Source organism: Hippocampus bargibanti, linkage group LG12, assembly GCF_051943395.1.
Source record: "Hippocampus bargibanti isolate YZ-2025 linkage group LG12, ASM5194339v1, whole genome shotgun sequence".
NCBI lineage: Eukaryota > Metazoa > Chordata > Actinopteri > Syngnathiformes > Syngnathidae > Hippocampus > Hippocampus bargibanti.
In genome coordinates this window covers 15156828-15177071 of record NC_142745.1, presented here as the reverse complement: position 1 = coordinate 15177071, position 20244 = coordinate 15156828, and the positions used below count along the sequence as shown (strand labels likewise).

At 43.3% G+C, this 20244-nt stretch overlaps 1 protein-coding gene across 4 annotated transcripts in view; it reads left to right on the top strand.

The window, feature by feature from the left end:
• The first annotated feature begins 1986 nt into the window (after nt 1-1986).
• Nucleotides 1987-20244, top strand: part of LOC148890645 (plasma membrane calcium-transporting ATPase 1-like) — a 63078-nt gene continuing 44820 nt past the window's right edge. Inside the window, exon 1 of one of the 4 annotated variants that reach the window (XM_089010889.1) lies at nt 1987-2526. The gene's annotated coding sequence lies outside the window, so the exon portion shown is untranslated. Of the gene's footprint in view, nt 2527-3753; nt 3890-20244 lie in introns of those variants that run through there. The other 3 variants (XM_089010890.1, XM_089010886.1, XM_089010887.1) reach the window with 3 other exon arrangements.

Sequence of the window (20244 nt, the reverse complement as noted above, 5' to 3'; positions counted from 1 at the left end):
TAAGGCAAAAAGTGTGTATCCCAAAAATTAATTTCCCATAGGAAACCATTAAAATGAGAATAATCCGTTACACATATACATAATTTTGTACTTTCTATTTTTTTAAGCCTTAAAACTACACAAAATATACCTTATTTTATGTATAATAAATGTGCTATTGTATTATAATTAAACAAACAAATTGTACTGTATAATAAAGTGGTTTTATTTACCTTTTTGATGGTCGTTAATGGCTTGATGGAATGGAGTGGCCGGTTTCATCAGCATTTAACACTTGATGAGGAACATAGCCTTCTTCTTCTTCACCTTCTTGAGGTATGATCCCTTGGAGGTGCTTTCTCTGCCATCATTTTGCCTAGTTCCTCATCAATTGTGTTCTGTATAGCTGGGTTGTTAGCTTTTTGCATCAAGTGTACTGATGGCTTCTACGGGTTATTTGTGGAGCCTGATTGGTGGGATATTTTAACCCTCCAGTGTACACTCTGCTTTTGAACTAGCAAAGTTGAAATGAGTCCAAATTCCACTGTTTTCTATCCATTTTCTCACCATTTTAATTGTTTTTTTCACTTTTTTTTTGTTTCAAGCTTTGTCGTCTCCCTTTCGTGTGTGTGTGTGTGTGTTTCACTCTCTCTCTCTTTAATGTTTAAACACCCCCCCACCCCCATTGCTGCTTTCTTGACCAATCACGTGGCTTTAACCGAAGACTGGGGGCGGGGAATAGTGGACAAAACAGTCGGCCACCATTTTATTTTTAGGAGTACGGGCTCGTTCGCGAACGACACATCACTCATTGTGGCAGCTACATGTGTATCCTGAAAATGGTTCGTATGCCAAGGTAAAATATTCAAAAATGTAACGTTCGTAAACCGAAAAGTTCGTAAGCCAAGGGGTTCGTAAACCGAGGTATCACTGTAATATTATTTGGTTCCTGTCAACTGTTAATTCAGCAATTCATTTCACTCACACATTTAAACATCATGAATTGTAAATAAAGACATACTGTGACAGGCATGTCATCCAAAAGTGACAGAAATTGATTAGCAAAGGCTTTTTAAAAAAGCAACATGAGCGTCACGTGCCATGATGTGTGCTTTTCGGCTAAGTGAAGCTGTGTTTTGCTGTTAAATGGTAGCTTGAACGAGCTCTGTCATTATCATAGCGTAGGAGGCCAGGAGGCTGATTGAATAGCCACTTGGCACTTTGGAGACCATTTTCTTCGTCTTGTTCTGTGATGTGGTGTGTTTGAATGAAATTGCAATGCATTGGACCTACAAACAATCGCAAGAAGCCATGTCAAAAAACACAAGGGCAACTGCACCCAACACAATTACTGAAAAGTAAATCCAGCCCCCAAGACAGTTATACTGAGTAAAATGTTTGGTCGGCATGACCACCGTGTAAAAAAAAAGATGGATTGTATTGCGTGATAATGTATGATGAGTAAACTCCTCCCCAAAAAATTAAGAAGCCATGCCTTGAAAAAAAAACCACAGGTTGTCTGCATTTACCACGAAATATAACATTTCCCGAATTTTGCTATTTTTGGTGGCTTTCACAGACTAACTCATCCTGTTTGTGATTTTGTCCCATTGCTGTAAGATATTAACCACATATATGAGATGGTTGAATCATCCTAATGTTCTAAATTGTGGTCATTAGGTATGGGTGGAACAAATTCTGTTTACTTTTGCAGCGCCCACGATTGCAGTTTTACAATCTGACCTGCAGGAAACGCATACACATACCAACATGAAGTTTGGTAGGCATGTCTAGCATGAGCAAACAGACCCACAAAAAAGTCCTGGCCCACCGTGTCGGGGAAAAAAAGCTCGGTTGGTTTGTCTGCCTCTCATTACATAGAAATTCTTAGGTAATATGATTCTAAACACATTGGCGACAACAGCAAAGAGTAAAGCAGCTTTTATTAAATATAAAATGGAGTCATGGTGATTGAAACGATCCACCTTAAAAAGTCATCCAGGCTGGCCCCGCCTTCCCTCGCTCGGTGTGTTCCCCGGGGCAATGTGGCCAGCCCTACCGGAAAAGGCGCTTCTCACACGGGACTCTGCTGTCCTGTTTGTCGGTGCACCCCTCCAAGCCCTAATCTAAGCACCCCCGTGCGTCTCCCACTATCCCATCGGCAACCGCCTCCGACGGCTCCTTGGCTGGATTTTGTCTAGGCTATCTCGCCTTCCCTTCTTTGCGTGTGATCCAGCTGCGAAGAGGCGGAGGAGGAGGAGGCGTACTTGGTCTTCCCTTGTATCGGATTGATTTCTGACCCAATCGGGAAGGATCCGGGCTCCGCTCTGCGGCGCTGCAGTGGTGTGTCACAGTTGTCGTTTTCCCTCCTCTCGTTGCTTTCGAACGAGGGGGGCTACATCGATTCCGCCCCCTGGTTGTTCCTAAGAATTTCACTCCCGGCCTGTCAATCATTTTTCTCCCACCGCTGCGGTCCAGTCAAGTTGCCGGACATGGACGAAGCCCAGTGAGGGAGCCCCACACGTCGACGTGATTCGGCCGCCAAAGGTAAGAAGATCATTTCGCCTTTTTCGAGGGGAGGTGAAACTTTGCTGGTCGTTTTTACGTCGACGCTATCGCTCGATGAGTTTTCACTTCGCATGGAAGCTTATTTGAAGCGCCTTTTGATTCGTTCGTCGTCTCTGGTGGCCTATTTAGGCCATTTTTCCGCCACATGAAACGTTTAACCAGTCACATTTACCGCAAAGTGAGCTCGCTGGCGGGGGGGACAAGAGCTCCACGCGGGAAAATAGTCCCCCGCGCTCGACATGGCTCGGCGGAAGCCCGTCGAGGCTCCCCTCGCCGCAGCCTATACTTCTCTTTGAAGCTGTATGGACATTTTAGCCGCACTTTGACATGATGGTTCACCCATCGTGGAATGCGCCAATTCCTCGCGTCTAATTGGCCCGAATGGCTCCAAGTTGTATCCGAATCCAACTTTTGGACGCGGTACTGTACATGCCGCGGACCAGTTGCTCCCGCCCACCGACCGCTGCGTGCTACCCAACGCTCGGACGCCTTTTCCGCTTCTTTCAACGAATGAGACGTGTTTTGTCACGATTAAGATTTGCCGAATTGTACAGCGGTTAAACATTGTGATTACGGTCGAACGCGGGGCTCCCCAAGCTCACCGGGAGTCCCCCAAACCCGGCGGGGTTTTATCAATTCACCGATTGTAATGGCAGTTTGGTGCGGGGAGCAATGTTGCAATGATTGCGAGCGGGGGCATGCGGATTTCCGTTAAGTATCAGTTTGACCGCACTACACGAGTATTTTTCGCTGTTTTTTTCTTTTAGTGCAATTAGTTAGCCCGGTCAACACTGGTTGCTGCTGCTGCTGTTGCGGCGCGTTCGCGGTGCAGCAGCTCGTTGTTCCTGTTGGAGTGGTTTTCCCACATTGCCAACATGAGCTGCCCGGCCCGCAAAAAAAAAACAAAAAAAAAAACGAGAAAGCCACTTTATTGTCACCAACAGTGGCCATGATGTCACCCACTTGGAGAATAAGCAGTGTCATTCCTGTTTCTTGTTGTTCTTGCTCCTTTGCTGTCATTTTCTTGGTCCCCCTCCCCCTCTCCATCTGGGTGTGTCCTGACTTATTGCGTTGGGAGGGGAAGAGAAGGGGGGATCCCGCATCTTAGCTCTCCGGCTTGTGACCTCCAAACGAGGGCATTGCTGCCGATGCTGCTTCACCACCGCTATTGGACTGAATGCCGAACTGGTTTTTTTTCTGCAGGGTGGAAGGATGGCCTCACGCGAGATATTCTCGAGATCTTCAAAAGCCATTTGCAGCAAATTGAATTGAGCGAGAGGATAATTGTTGGCGCACCAGCTCAGAATTTTTTTTATTCATTTTTTAAAAGAGCGGGAAAGAAGTGAGTGATCTACTTAACGTCAGCTCATGCCACATTTGCATATTCCCTCGTCGTTCTTCCGCCGTTTGTCTCGTACTTGTCGCTCAAAACACCATTTGACTCTAAGGCTCCCAAATGGGGGATGCGTCAGTGTGGCAGATGAGAAGGCAAATGGTGGGCCTTTATGAAATAAGGAAATAACATCACCCATGTGCTGGCTTTTTTGCTACTTTTTCCTCCTCAAATAATCACAGGCTTCCTCCTCCTCTCGGGTATCTGAGGAGGTGCACCGACTAACTGTCTGTTACATGCGGCATTGCAGGAGATTTGGTGCGTAATTGCAGGCCAAGAAGGGTAGAAACAAACACTGGGTTTGTTTTGACCTTTTCAATGTGTTTGTTTTGATTTATTTTTTCCCCTTCAAAGGTGTGAACACTGTAATTTCTGAACTAATGGTGCGCCAGTGTATGACTTGGTGTGATGTTGATGTAAGATAAAATACAATACATATTGATTTACATAGCGCTTTAACAACAGCTGAAGCTGTAACAAAGCGCTAAATATGGAGAACTATCATATAAGGAAATAAAGCACTCATAAAGATAGTAGAAAGCACAAAAATAAACAAATAGCTTATCCTCACATGTTTTTCCCTCCATAGGTCATCTGGGGAGGTGCACCAACAAATAATCTGCGAGCACATTCCCTTAGTGGAGGCAGTAGCTCACTAGTACACAAAATTGCACAATTGTAGGTGATCAGAGGTGTCATGACAAGCCTTGATGAAAAAAAAGTCAGCACTAATCCCCACAGGCTGTCTTTTGACTTTTCTTTGCATGAGTGGGCTTCAATCCGCCAAATATCAGGTGCAACATTTCATTGAGAGAAATTGGTTTAGTAATATATTTTAATGGGGAAAAAAAGATTACAGCAATCCCCCGTTTATCGCGATTAACCCATTCACTGCCAGGCATGGGCCAAAATGTGTCCTCTCCAGTGCCAGGGTTTTTGTCAATTTCACTCAAATTCCAGGACCCACAGAATATTGAGTTTTAGGACTACATACACATTCAAATCAGCGTAAGAAACCTTAGACTGTCTTATTTCATTATAAAATGAGAGTTTAGTCATAAATTATATGGGTCTGGACTTACATGAGCTTGGAATGAGGGCAGCTGTCCAAAATACAATACAATACAATACAATACAATGCAATACATACATATTGGTTTCGATAGCGCTATAACAAAGGCTGAAGCTGTAACAAAGCGTTAACATGGGAAAAAGGGAAATGCTGCCCCTTGGGGAAGGGAAAAACATTGCTTGCTGTCTGGCAAGCTCAAACCAAAACCTGAACAAATTCGGGAATGGGCGCTCCACATCACATTTTCAATTCCTGACTTTTCGTGGATGGCAGTGAATGAGTCAGTGAATGAGTTAATAGGAACCAGAATCCCCCGTAATAGGTGAAAATCCACGAAGTAGGGATGCGGTCATTGGTCGACGTCAGCACTGGGAACCAATCAAGCTACAGCCATATACTAAGCATCATTTGTTTTTTTTTTCCTGAACATTTTTTAATGAATAAATAAATCTGCGATATGTGAACCGCGAAGTAGCAGGGGATCACTGTACATAGTTTGTTTGCACAGTGCCAACAAGTGGCCTGGCATGCAAACAGCAGCTTCATTCATCATTTTGGAACAAAGATATACGACTTGACTAGTCCAAATTTTGCTTTGTCAGTACCATTCGGCAGGCGTTATCGCAACCTGTCAGGAAATAAAGAACCCCGCCGCAAGTGTCGTTTGGATTTAGGAGCCGGTGTCAGATGAGCCTTGAGGAAAGAAAACGAAACACGCAGCGGCATCACGCCGTGCAACGCTTATTCAATTAGCGAGATAGGACATTCCGTCAACTGAGTCACCCGGTGAATATTTACCAGACAATCCACCGCCAGTCAATCAGTCCAATCTCACCAGGCTCGGGTTTGAAATCTGTCAACGTCGAGCCATAGCGACTTCCCCTACCGATACTGAGCAGCTGGATGTTTACGAGCGGCTGCTTTATGTCCGCATCAGAATAAAAAAGACAAAGTGGGACCGTCACAGGCGGCTCCGCCACGTCCTGCGGCAAATCCTTTTATTCCTCTTTTAGATTTTTTAAATGGATCAGTCTGCTCACAGCGGCTCGGCCTACCGCTGCAGGTTAATGGTGGTTATTTATTTGACAGCGTGCAGAGAATGTACTCGCCCTGCAACACTGAACCCGCAATCAAGGTTGAGCCGGCTAAAAAGTCAATACAGGGTGTCCCAAATAAAATTTTCTGAACGCTGTAAACTGCTGACGTTCCAGACCTAACTGCGAAAGGTTGGCTGCGACTAACAATTATTTTGATCAATGATTAATCTTTTTTTTCAATTAATCAGTGAATCATATATAAAGTTAAAAACGGGTCATTATTTCAAGGTGACCTAAATAATTATGATTCATTTGTTTGATCCAGAATCCGAAAACAAGGTGTCGACACAATTATTTGGTGATCAAATCAGTTGAACAAAACAATTTGATAATTGATTAGTTGTCCATTAGTTAATTAGTACTGGAGATGTACTTCTGCATGCAACCATCACATACAGATTGACTTTTCATTTTGCATATTCCAAAATAACGGTCCTTCTAAACTGACTTTGGACATTTAATGGCCAGATAACAAGAACAATCGATTAATGCTTCTATGAGACCCCCTGTCCCTTCATAAAATAACAATTGAAAAAAAATGTAGGGGGAAGGGGTGAGGTTGGATTTCCATATTTGGGCATTCAGGCATGTCAAAGACAGCCCATTGACGAAGTGACATTGTTCATATTTACCCGCAAAGTACAGTGATTACCTCAGTTTACGAACCCGTCGGCTTACGAACTTTTCGGTTCACGAACGTTAAATTTATGAACATTTTACCTTGGCATACGAATTATTTTTCGGGATACACACGGAGCTGTCACAATGAGTGATGTCGTTTGCGAACGAGCCCATTCTCCTACCAACAAAATGGCAGCCGACTGTTTTTGTCCTCTACTCCCAGCCCCTAGTCTTCGGTTAAAGCCACGTGATTGGTCAAGAACGCAGCAGTGAGGGGAGGTGGGGTTTACAGACAGAGAGAGAGTGAAGCCGATCTCCAAAAAGAAAATGGCTGCCGACTTTTTTTATCCTCTATTCCCCGCCCCCAGTCTTCGGTTAAAGCCACGTGATTGGTCAAGAACGCAGCAGTGAGGGGAGGTGGTTTAAACATTAAAGAGACAGGCAGACGACAGTGAGAGAGTTTCAACTTTGATAGTTTAAAGGCAGAGTGTAGACTGCAAGGTTAAAATATGCCATCAATCAGGCTCCACAACAATCCGCAGAAGCCATCTGTACACTTGATGCAAAAAGCTATCGACCCAGCGAAACAGAACACAATTGATGAGGAACTAGATAAAATAATCGCGGAGAAAGCACCTACAAGGGATCGTTCCTCAGATGATAAAAGAAGAAGGTTACGTTCCTCATCAAGTGTTTAATGCTGAAGAAACCGGCCACTCCATAGCATCAAGCCATCACAGACTATCACAAAGGTAAATAAAATGACTTTATTATACATTACAGTTTATTTATTTAATTATAATACAATAGCACATTTATTATACATAAAATACGGTATATTTTGTGTAGTTTTAAGGCTTAGAAAATAAAAAAAGTAGAAAATTATGTTTTATGGGGACCTGGGAACGGATTATTCTCACTTTAATGGTTTCCACTGGGAAATTAATTTTTGGGATAGACACTTTTCGTCTTACACACTCTGTCTGGGAACCAATTAAGTTCGTAAGCCAAGGTATCACTGTACTTCATTGTTTTGTTGCAGTCAGTTTGTGTGAAACTAACAGTTGTTTGACAATTTGTAATAAGCGGAAACGTCCTGTTGGCTCATCGATGGTGTTTGACATGATACGTTAGCATGATGCTAGTTTTCATAACATTTTGTACGTGTACACACTCTTTATTTAAGTTTTTCGTTATTTTGTGAACATCTACTCCATATCAAAGGGGATTCACTGTCATTGTCAGTCAGTGAGTATTTTATTTTGTTGGAGGGTGGGGGCACCTCATATTGTCAAGATCACCCTTGATTGTTTGGGCCCCCACCCCAACTCGGGCTGTTTGATTTATGTCTCAATTGGGTGGCGGCTTGCCTGGCGTCCTTCGAAGTAATAGAATCACCTCGTCTTCCACGTCGGATCTTTCAGCAAATGTTCATGAGTGTAAATACAACCTCAGCCGGGACCCGTGTCGACATTAAATGAGACTTATGCGTGTAACGGCTGCCCCATGCATATTCGATGAGTCGCTGATGATGGACACCCCGGCCGCCAGCCGTGCCAACAAATAAAATGGCAAACTATAGACGCGCCCGCGTGAGGATTAACAATCACATTTTTGCCATTGTTGCGCTTAACAGTCGTACGACGTTAAGTGTCGACACCAGACGTTGTTCTGGCCTATGAATTCATTTTAATGCATAAAAAAATATTTTAGGGGCAGTCTGAATAAAATTTTAAGCAAACTCAATATTCAATAGGTGTGGTTATATGGCTGTCACAGTGAAATATGAGGAAACATACAATGATTGACATTTGTACTTTTAATTTGCAAACATTTCGGAAAAAAGCAATTTTCACATGGGGATGCTCATGAATTTAGCATAACAGAAATCGAAATAAGCAGAGCTGCCATCGGTCATTTGTTGATGCGCGTCAGAGTTGAAAAATCAAAGCGTGAAATGTTTTACAATTCAAAAGCTTGTGATTTACGATTTCCTCCCACCTGACCGTTGAATTTTGTGCATGAACGAGCTTTTAATTTGACACCTTGGAAAGCTCATTTTGTTTGGCTTGCGTTTGAGAGAAAAAAAAGGCGGGGGATGGAGGGCGAGAGCGGGGGTGTGTGTGGTTTCTCCCACTTGTTAAGCATGCCTGGCGAAGGGGGAATTCGGGAAGCCCCTGCGAGGAAGGCGCACGCACATCGCCTCTTACGTAAGTCGCCATCAATTATGAATGGACGCAGTGCAGCATTGGAAGCGCTTTGGCCTCCGTTGAAGAGATGAATGTAGCAGCGCAGCCCGAGTTGGACCATAATAGAGCTGTTGGCCTTCATGACTATTTGATGGTAGCCCGCCTTTGTCCAAAGGGAGAAGCCATAGAACCCGCTTGATTTATTTGCCGTCGTTTGATCAAACGGGGAATCTTCACCTTTTTAACACACATAATAGCTATCTGTCTGTCTGTATGTCTGTTATTTCTTATTGTATGTATGTTTTGAAAGGCGCTTAGAAATGAAATGTATTATTATTGGATTGGATTGGATTGGATTGGATTTGCCTTTATTAGTCTCACAGTGGAGAAATTTACATTTCACAGCAGCAAAGTGATGAAAGGAATGAAAGTAGAAAAACAAAATACATGAGCTGCTGGAAAGGCAGCCACTCTCGGGGCGCCGTCTTGAAGTCAAAAGAACAAAAAAACTAAATAACAAATAATATGACAGCATAGAGACAATATGACAAAACAAAGACACAGAGAGACATTCATTCTTCAGGACTTGCTGTACCCTCTTTGTGATGACATGAAGCAGTTCTAGATGAAAGAGGAGAGGATCAAAGCGTCTTTCCACCAGTGGATCAGGGACATCATGGTGGAATGTGCACGTCGACTACAAGCTAAATGTTGAAAGCAAACACGCAGCTGTAGCATCCATTGACGAAAAGAGATTGTCTCACATCTCCTGTTCCACATAAATCTGCTTCAATTCCAAGTCGCAACAGTTCCACATATGCATCGGCGCTCTGCGCTGACGCTCCTTTCTTCTTATCGCGGGTTCCTCAAGCCATGCATCCATCCAGCTGCAGACTGTCCAACAGCACTGACCTTTCCGCTAAACAATGCAGGGCTGTGAAGATGCTGCCCATTATAGGCGCAAAAAAAGCACAATGGCCCCTTTGGTGTCCAGCGATGGCAGTCGAATGGTTCCGACATTCCTCTCATTCAAAAACAGTACTGGCATATTCATGCTGCCGAAAAGGCGCAACCGCTCAGCACAGTCTCCTCCTTGATGAATGTCGTGGTCAAAAATGCTGAAAAACAATCCGTATCCATTCCACACGACGCACAACAACACAAAGTGACAAAAGAAAATACAAAACAAGACAAAAACAACCCAAAAAAAAGGAAGGCTCCTGAGAGCACTTGCTGAGGCTGCCTACTCGGGCGCCATCTTGGACTTCTATTATTAACTATCTAGATAGCTGACTGGCTATTTGTTAGCTATCTATACAGCTAGCTAGCTATCTATTAGCTAACTGGCTGGTTAGCTGGCTATCTATTAGCTATTTATTGGCTAGCTGGCACTCTGTTGGCTATCTAATAGCTAGCTGGCTCGCTTATATATATATTTGAGTTACTCCCGGGTTGAGTGAGCGCTGGCGCGTGCGGCTGCCGCTGCTCACTCACAGAAAACTAATCCTGTGACTGTAAAGTGACCTTGAGAGTTTTGAAAGGCGCTTAGAAATGAAATGTATTATTATTATGTGAGCAAACTATATATCTACGCTAGCAAACTATCTATCTATGCTAGAAAACTGTCTATCTATCTTAGCGAGCCAGTCAGCAAACTACAGTAAAGTCTCATTATATCGATATCGGATATATCGATAGTCCCGGTTTTATCGATACTATTTCTATGCACGCACTGAGAAAATTACATGCAAACAGGGTCGGATATATCGATAGTCCCGGTTATATCGATATTTTTTCGGACTCCCTTGAATATCGATATAACGAGACTTTACTGTATCTATTAAATTATTATTATATTAGCATATTTGACAATAAAACTAGCAGCAGTATGGCTTCATGCCAAAAAAAGAGTACGACAGATGCAGTTTTTGCATTAAGAATGCTGATAGAGAAGTACAGAGAAGGTCAGAAGGAATTGCATTGTGTCTTTGTAGATCTGGAGAAAGCGTATGACAGGGTGCCCAGAGAAGAGCTGTGGTATTGCATGAGGAAGTCTGGAGTGACGGAAAAGTATGTCAGAGCGGTACAAGACATGTATCACGACTGTAAGACAGTTGTGAGGTGCGCTGTCGGTGTGACTGAGGAATTCAAGGTGGAGGTGGGACTCCACCAAGGGTCAGCTCTGAGCCCCTTCTTGTTTGCTCTGGTGATGGACAGGCTGACAGACGATGTTAGACAATAATCTCCTTGCCCATGATGTTTGCACATGACATTGTGATCTGTAGCGAGAACAGGGAACAGGTGGCGGAGAAACTAGAGATGTGGAGATATGCCCTAGAAAGGAGAGGAATGAAGATCAGTCGCAGCAAGACAGAATGTATGTGTGTGAATGAGAGGGATCCAAGTGCAAGAGTGATGCTACAGGGAGAAGAGATAAAGAAGGTGGAGGATTTTAAGTGCTTGGGGTCAACTGTCCAGAGCAATGGAGAGTGTGGAAAAGAGGTGAAGAAGCGTGTCCAGGCAGGCTGGAGCGGCTGGAGAAAAATGTCAGGTGTGATGTGCGATAGCGGGGTTTCAGCTAGGATGAAAGGAAAAGTGTATAAAACAGTGGTGAGACCAGCCATGATGTTTGGACTGGAGACAGTGCCACTGAAGAAAAGACAAGGAGCAGAGCTGGAGGTAGCAGAGATGAAGATGTTGAGGTTTTCTTTGGGAGTGTCCAGGTTGGATAGGATCAGGAATGAGTACATTAGAGGGACAACTCATATTAGAGGCTTTGGAGGGAAAGTAAGAGAAGCCAGACTGAGATGGTTTGGACATGTCCAGAGGAGAGAGAGTGACTATATCGGGAGAAGGATGCTGAGCCTTGAACTGCCAGGCAGGAGACCGAGAGGAAGACCCAAGAGGAGGTTTATGGATGTGGTCAAAGAGGACATGAAGGTAGCTGGTGTGAGAGAAGAGGATGCACAAAACCGGGATAGATGGAGGACATTGATTCGATGTGGCGACCCCTGAGGGGAAAAGCCGAAAGGAAAAGATTTGACAATAAAACTGACTGACTTTTTTGACATTGATAATTTGAAATAATCCTTCACTATCTATACTAGCTAGCTAGAAAACTGTCTATGCTAGCTAGCTAGCTAACAAACTATCAACAGTATCGAACTATCTATCTAGAAAACTATCTAACTAGAAAACGATTTATCCAGCAAATTATTTATCTAGCAAACTACCTATCTAGCAAACTCTATATAGCTTTTTAGCAAACTAGCTATCGAGATATGTTTTGTGTGTGAACTCTGAATTCCATGTTTTTATTGCTTTTATGGCTGATTGTCGAAATCATTGACTTGACAAATTCATAGTCTTGACTGACCTTCATCTTGGAGTTTCCCTTTTGACAGTTTGTCATCACAGGCAGCGTGACATGCTTTCGTTTCCCAAGGGGTGGAAACATTGTAAACAAGGTTTGAAGGACAAATTTAGAGGTTTTTTTTGGGGTGTGTGTGAAAATTTTTTTTTCAATGGCTTTTGAAACGCCGCTTTTACCTTTACGAAAATGTGGGGAAAAATGCCTCTTGCGTATCCCTTTCAATCAGAACTTGATGAAGTGGACATCGATCATCTGCTTAATACCAATCTGAATAGGCAATCAGAGATGAAGTCGGATTGAATAAGCGCAGAGGAAATTTTCATTTGAAGAAAATCTTCTGAGACGACGGCGAGCTGAATCCTTTGATTGGCTTTTCTCTTCTCCGGCTCGTCCCCTTTTTCTGTCTGTCGGGCAAACTCCCACAAGGCCACCCGCTAAACACCTGTCAGGAGCTGCACCCACGCTGCCGTTATGTAAGCCGCTGTCTGTGGGGAGGTGGGAGGGGGACGAAAGCGGTCGCTCATCAATCCGGCTGCCACCGACGCTCGCTTGCACACACATGGAAAAAAGGGACAAAATCTACATTTGGATGAGCGGCATTTCCACCAGACGAGGTTTCTGCATTCCGCTTTCTTGTTTACACCTTCGCTGGCATCACTTTGCTGCGTCTCTAGCGGCTTTCGAGCTATTTGACGGCGGCGGCGGCGGCCCTGCCACAAGTGGCCGTGATTGTTTTGCATTTCGCATCTTTCTTTGTACTGCGCCATTGTCGTGAGTTGTTCTGCTTGGATCCATGACACAGACTCAGAATCAGAATCATCTTTATTGCCAAGTATGTAGTACACACAAGGAATTTGTTTCTGGTAGAACACGCTGCACTAGTATTGTTGGATTATTTTGATCGTTCGCCCTTGGTTCATTGCTTCTACGGGTGTTGATGGAAAAGGATGGTTAAATCATCAGGGAGCCAGGTGTAGAACAGAAAGTTGGTTTAATCTTGGAGAGAGCGGAGGCATCGCGGTGTCGGCTTAAGGAGGAAGCATGGCGATAGAGAGAGCGACGAACTAGAAACGAGAACATTTTATACGCGCGCAGTGTGTGACGCGAAAGGATGTAATGTAAATGCGACATCATTCAAAATGTAAACAAAGATTACAGAGTGATGTTTAGAGATGTTTGTATGGCGAATTACCCCAATAAGTATCATCATCAAAAATTGCAAAGAGGCACTTTGCAGATCTATTTGGGTTACTGTTTTATCAATATATATCACTCGATACGACTTGATCAAATGGCGACTTTGTTACCAAAGCCCCTAACCCTCGTTAATTTTAACTTTTAATGTAAGTTAGCAATCTCCATGTTGTCCCAATTCCGAATAACCACCATCGCATTGTCTTCTCATCATAACTTGGTTTCGAAGATGACTCCTCAATCTAATACTAATACTAATACTAATACTAATACTAATACTAATACTAATACTAATACTAATACTACTAATACTACTACTACTAATAATAATCCATTTCATTTCTAAGCGGCTTTCAAAACTCTCAAGGTCACAGAATAAGTTATTTTCTGTGGGTGAGCAGCGGCAGCCACACGCGCCAGCGTTCACTCAACCTGGAATAACTCAAATAGATAGAAAGTTGGCCGGCTAGCTAACAGCTAGTCGGCTAGACACTTAGCCAGCTCGATACCTAGGCAGCTAGATAGCTAATAGATAGCCAGCTAGACAGCAAATAAATAGCTAGCTAGGTGGCCATCTAAATAGCTAGATAGCTAGTCACAGAATAAGTTTTTTTTCTGTGGGTGAGCAGCAGCTGCCACACGCGCCAGTGTTCACTCAATCTGGAATAACTCAAATAGATAGAAAGCTAGCCAGCTAGCTAACAGCCAGCCAGCTTTATAGCCTACTTCAGTGAATACTGATGAGCCTACAGGCACCTCTGGTGTGTGTGTGTGTGTGTGTGTGTGTGTGTGTGTGTGTGTGTGTGTGTGTGTGTGTGTGTGTGTGTGTGTGTGTGTGTGTGTGTGTGTGTGTGTGTGTGTGTGTGTGTGTGTGTGTGTGTGTGAGTGTGTGTGTGTGTGTGTGTGTGCGCGCGGGTGCGTGTGTGTGTGTGTGTGTGTGTGTGTGTGTGTGTGTGTGTGTGTGTGTGTGTGTGTGTGTGTGTGTGTTTGAGAAGGGGTCTCAAGCACACATGAAGGTAGCCGGGAGATACGCCTTTCACATTTAATGATGTCACGGTCCAACTCATTTAAAGGCGTGATACTGTATCAAGTAGTCTATATATTAGGAGAGCATGTGTCAAGCGTAGCATCACGATTATGTCTGCATCACGCAAAGGCTTCGGCGGCCTCTTAGGTTTGACTTTTTAGTCATAGAGCGATGGAGTTTGAAAATGACGCCACCGTTGTGTTCTAATCAACGGGCTCATTTGACTTTGAAGGGAGAGATTTGTTGACTTTACAGTGAAACAGTTTTTTTTCGTAATGTGACTTTGTAACTGCACTTTGCAGCCTTTAACTCATTCACTGCCATTCACAAATTTATTTGGGAATTGAAAATATGACGTAGAGCGCCATTCCCAAATTTGTTCGTTTTTTTTTTCTTGTTTGGGTGTTGATAAAGCGCTGCCCATGGACTCTGGCAGTGTTTCTTTCCTTTCGACAAGGTGGAAGAATTTCCCTTTTTTCCATGTTAGCACTTTGTTCCAGCTTCAGCTGTTGGTAAACCATTATGTATGTATTGCATTGTATTTTGGACAACCACCCTCATTTCAAGCTCATAACTCCAGACCCATAAAATCTAATTAACTATTTTTGGGATGAAAGAAGAGAGTCTAAGGTTTCTTATGCTGCATTGAATGTTTATGTTGTCCTAAAACTCAATATTCTGTGGGTCCTGGAATTCGAGTGACAATGACAAAAACCATGGCGGTGGAGTGGACACAATTTTGCACGTCTGGCAGTGAAAGCATCTTTCAATTTTAATTTTGTAGTGCAACCTTTTTTTCATTCGTTAAGCCTGTCTTTGTAGACTGTCTTCCATTTGTAATGTGACCTTGGGAATTTACTTTATAGTCTTTTCAATCATTTGTGTCAGCATTTAAAAAAAATTGCAATCTACTCTTGTTTAGTGTGTTTCGCATTCATAAAAAAAATGATGTCATGTCATCTGATATGCGCTGACAAATATGTAAGGCGTGGAAATGCCTGAGAGGTGAGGGAGCGTCGACGTTGGAGAAGGAAATAAGCAGATGGTGGGTGGGGACACGGTCAACGGGAAGTAGAAGCTTGACGCTTTTTCATGTTGTGTTGGCAACGGTCAGGATTTCACTTCCTTGTCTTTGCACACACCAAACGTATGTGCTTGTGAATGTGTGTGGGTGCACGCGCTCGTGTTGTACCTCTTCCAATCCAGCTGTTCTGAAAAATAAGTGATTGAAATTCCCTTATTCCAATGCCCGCCATGTAACATTTTAAAACCTTTTCATCTGCATGTCCACACTTATTCTTAACTAATTGTTGTATTTGTTCCATGAATTTGTCATCACTTATACCAGACAAATTCTGTTACGATGATAGCATTTCTGCTAGACTCTGAGATTTATTTATTGGTTTATTTATTTGTTTGTTTGTTTATTGGTTTCAAATATTTTTTCTCTGAATAAAGAGACTCTTTTCTGAAGAAAAAAAAACATTCTGAACAATGATGTCATGGTCTTTTTTTAACTCATTCACCGCCCGACGATGTGCAAAAATGTGTCCCCTCCAGTGCCAAGGTTTTTGTCATTTTTACTTAAATTGCAGGACCCACAGAATATTGAGTTTTAGGACTATATAAATATTCAATTCAGCATAAGAAACCTTACACTCTACTTTCATCAGAAAAAAAGAGTTAATTCCTATATATATTTATGGGTCTGAAGTTACCTGAGCTTGAAATGGTGGTGGGTGTACAAAATACAATACATACATATTGAAATATATAGCACTTTAACAACCGCTGATGCTGTAACAGAGCGCTAACATGGCCAAAAGGCAATTGCTGCCCCATCGTTGAACGGAAAAACATTGCCATAGGTCTGACCAGCGCTTTATCGGCACCCGCTGCAAGAAAAAACAAAACCCGAACAAATTCGGGAATGGCGCTCCTTGTCATACTTTTCAATTCCCGATTAAATTTGGGAATGGAAGGGTATCAGTTAAAAACAGATGTCGTAGTACGACCACAATATTTTCACTTATATTTACCAATAGGTTGAAACCGAATAGATATATTCAATGTTTTGTTCAATACTTGACGTAAGTTGTAAATTTTAAAAACAAAATTTTCACCTCCCCACTCATGTAAAAATTAAATGGCCGTTTTCTGGGAAAAGACATCACACAATTTCTACAATCTAAATTTTACTCAAATACATTAGTTTTTTGGCCCATCAGCGATGATATTACAAGAATAAAGTTTCACCTTTTATCCACAAAAAATGCAAATAGAACTAACATAGTGTTTCATTAAAAAAAGTGGAAAATGTCACACCCACATACCAATGCGGTGTAAAGTTGCACTTTCCTTGGACCCTGTTCCACTCCGGACGAAGTGCAATAAATGCTGTCAAGTGCCCCGCCGGCCGTTTGCACCACTTACTGATCATGCACTATTTATAGCCGGTGGCGTATCGTGAGTATTAACGGCGACGGCGGCGGCGGCGGATGGCTCCTGTTCACGGTCGTTGTCTGTCTGGGCTAGCTTAGCCTCTTGTTCCTGTATTTGTCAAGGTTATCGACTGTACTGCACAGGCTGGGCCAAAAGTAGCTTGCAAAAGGTTCATAAACTTGGTAACTGATGGGAGGGAGGGTGGGAGCGGGCGAGCAAGGGAAGAAGGAAGGGGGGAGTGAAGGAAGGAAGATAGGAAGGAAAGGAGTTAGGGAGAGAAGGACAGAAGACGGGAAGGAAGGAAAGAGGGAAGGAAGAAGGAAGGAATGTTGGAAGGGGGAGTGAATGAAGGAAGGAAGAAGGCATGGAGTGAGGGAGGGAGGGAAGGGAGGAGTGAAGGGAGGGAGGAATGGGTGAAGGAAGGAAGGGAGGGAAGGAACGAAGGAAGGGATGGAGTACGGAATGAAGGAAGGGAGGGAGGGAAGACTGAAGGAAGGAATGTTGGAAGGGGGGAGTGAATGAAGGAAGGAAGGAGTGAAGGAAGGAAGAAGGCATGGAGCGAGGGAGGGAGGGAAGGGAGGAATGGGTGAAGGAAGGAAGGGAGGGAGGGAACAACAGAAGAAGGGAAGGAAGGAGGGAAAGAAGGATGGAAGGGAGGGAGGAGTGAAGGAAGAAATGAAGGAAGGGGTAAGGGAAGGAAGGAAGGAAGATAGTTAGGGAGAGAAGGAAATAAGGGAAGAAATAATGGGAACATTGAAGAAGCCAGGACATCATCAAGAAAGAAAGCATTGATGTGAGAAAAGGAAGGGAGGGAGGAGTGAAGGAACGTATGTTGGAAGGGAGGAATGAATAAACGAAGGAAGGACTGAAGGAAGGGAGGGAGGGAGGAAGGAAGGAAGATAGGAAGGAAGGAATGAAGAAGGCGTGGAGCGAGGGAGGGAGGGAAGGAAGGAGTGAAGGAAGGAATGAAGGAAGGAGTAAGGGAAGCGTTGGGGCAATTTGCTATACGAACATAAGATCATTTTTAAACCCATCAGGAAGGAAGGAAGATAGTTTGGGAGAGAAGGACAGAAGGGAAAAAGAAGGGGAAAATTGAACAAGCCAGGACATCATCGAGGAAGGAAGCATTGAAGTGGGCAAAGGAAGAACAATGAAGGAAGAAACGCGCCGAGCCAAGATTACATTGACACGTTTTAAACTAAAGAACAAAGGGGAGAAAGCAAAGAAGCAAGCAAGGAAGAAAGAAGGAAATAAGGACAAAAGGAATAAACCGACCGTCCCAAAACAAGTGTTGACTTTCCAAATCCATAAAAGGATGGCTGAATGGATGAATGGACTCACTTCATGAAAGGGAAGGAGATGGGGCTGCATTTAATTACAAGTCAACATTCACCCCGCTAGCAGTCCCAATTAAAAAAAAAAAAAAAACGAAAGGCACGTACTTTCCTGTTTGAGGTTGATTTTTATGATCCGGCCAATCACATTTGACGATGCGTGAAAACATACCTGAACATGAGCTCGTAAACATTCCCGCTTCGCCACGAGGCGTCGTTAGGTGAGGATTGCTTAGCCACAAGACGATTCCTCATCCATTCGCTAGGGAAATTAGCCGCCAAGTCATCAGCGATTGTACGGATGATTATTATTTATTAATTATTTTTTTTGGGGGGGGGGTGAGATAGCACCTTTTTTTTAAAATATTGAGACAGTCAGTCAAAAATGATATCAGCAATTATAACATAACTGTGAGGTTAACAGTTGAAGTAATTTAGCATTTTTTTTTATTGATAAAGTGTCAGTAAGTTAAAAAATGTCATAGGGACTTTTGCTTGAGGCTAATCATTGGTTTAAGTCATGTATCTTTTTTTTTTTACATAAATAAATGATGTGACAGTGAGTTAAAAACGATTTAGGCGATTATATGCCGTTACCCGAACAGTTTGCGTAATTGTTTTGGCTCGGATTCAAGTTGGAGGTTCCGGTGTGCGTCACGCGGGTATCCGTCGATTTTATTGAAGTGTGTGTGTGTGTTTTTTTTAATTTATATTTCTTGTCATTTCTCGCACCTTCGATGCTTCAGGCAGCCACCTGTAGCTTGTTCATAGACTGAAATGTTCAGGAGCATCTCCAATTGCCGTGAAAAATCAATGTGACAAGATATTGACAACATTCAAATTTCCAGGAATTGATCATAGTGTGCTTCTAAAAAAAGAAAATAATATTAGAATATTAGAAAGGAAAAAAAAACATATGCCGCCGACAACAATTAACTTGAAATTGGTGTGGGGCATGTCTCAGAACACAAGAAACCATGCCCACGATTGAATAGGAAGTCGGCCATTTTGTCCTGAAGATCCGTGTCGATAATCATGGTGGTTATGCGAACTCGATAAAATGAGGGGGGAGGGACGTCTCATTGATTCAAATGATTTGTAGCCCCGCCCTCTTTGATACGATGGCGTATTGGTGGGAGGAGCTTCCATACAGCGAGGAATTGTATAGACTTTGCCCCGTTTGCGCTGGTCAACGTGTGACCAGTGTCATGTGACTGTGCCTGTTGCCGTTTTAATCTTGGCATGAGTTCAGCAAATCCACTGTTCACCTATTTTGTCCGTGTGTGTGTGGGGGGGAAGTGGGGGGTCTGATTTTGTTGTCATTGTATAGAAATTGGCTTCGGTTGTGATTGTGTTTTTGGTGACACATTCACGATGCCCCTTCCTCCCTTACCATCTGTTTTGCATGAATGGCCCGCCTGTGTTGGCCTCAATGTTCACTCCTAGTGGGGATGGGGGGGGGGGGGTTGATGTCGGGAGGTGGGGAGAAAGAAAAGGTCAGGAATGTGCGGTCTCACATTGCCCAACAACCGGCAAACAGCGTGAAGTGTTCTTGTTGGGTTTTTTTTTCTCCCCGCGTCATGTTCTCGGTCACAAGATGCTCCACCAGCAGTCATCTGAGGCTGAATAAGAATCACCATCACAATGAGAGGAAGACGAAGAAAAAGACGAAGACGAAGAGGCGGGCCTGGCAGGCAGCACAATGAACGGCAAGGATGTCCAAGCGTATGTTCTTGTGTGAACCGATTTCACACTTGCCAGAAGTTTGATTTTTACTTGCCATCGAGAGGAACAGATCGCTGCTTCTGACCAGAGGGGCTTTTATTCACGAGATTTGCCGTGCCGCAGTCGCACAGAAAAAAAATTGAATTCAAGTAATAGAGTACATTTCTGGGGAGAAAACTATTTTGCAAGGATTGAAATAAATAGTTTCTTTGTTTTGTTTTTATAGAAAC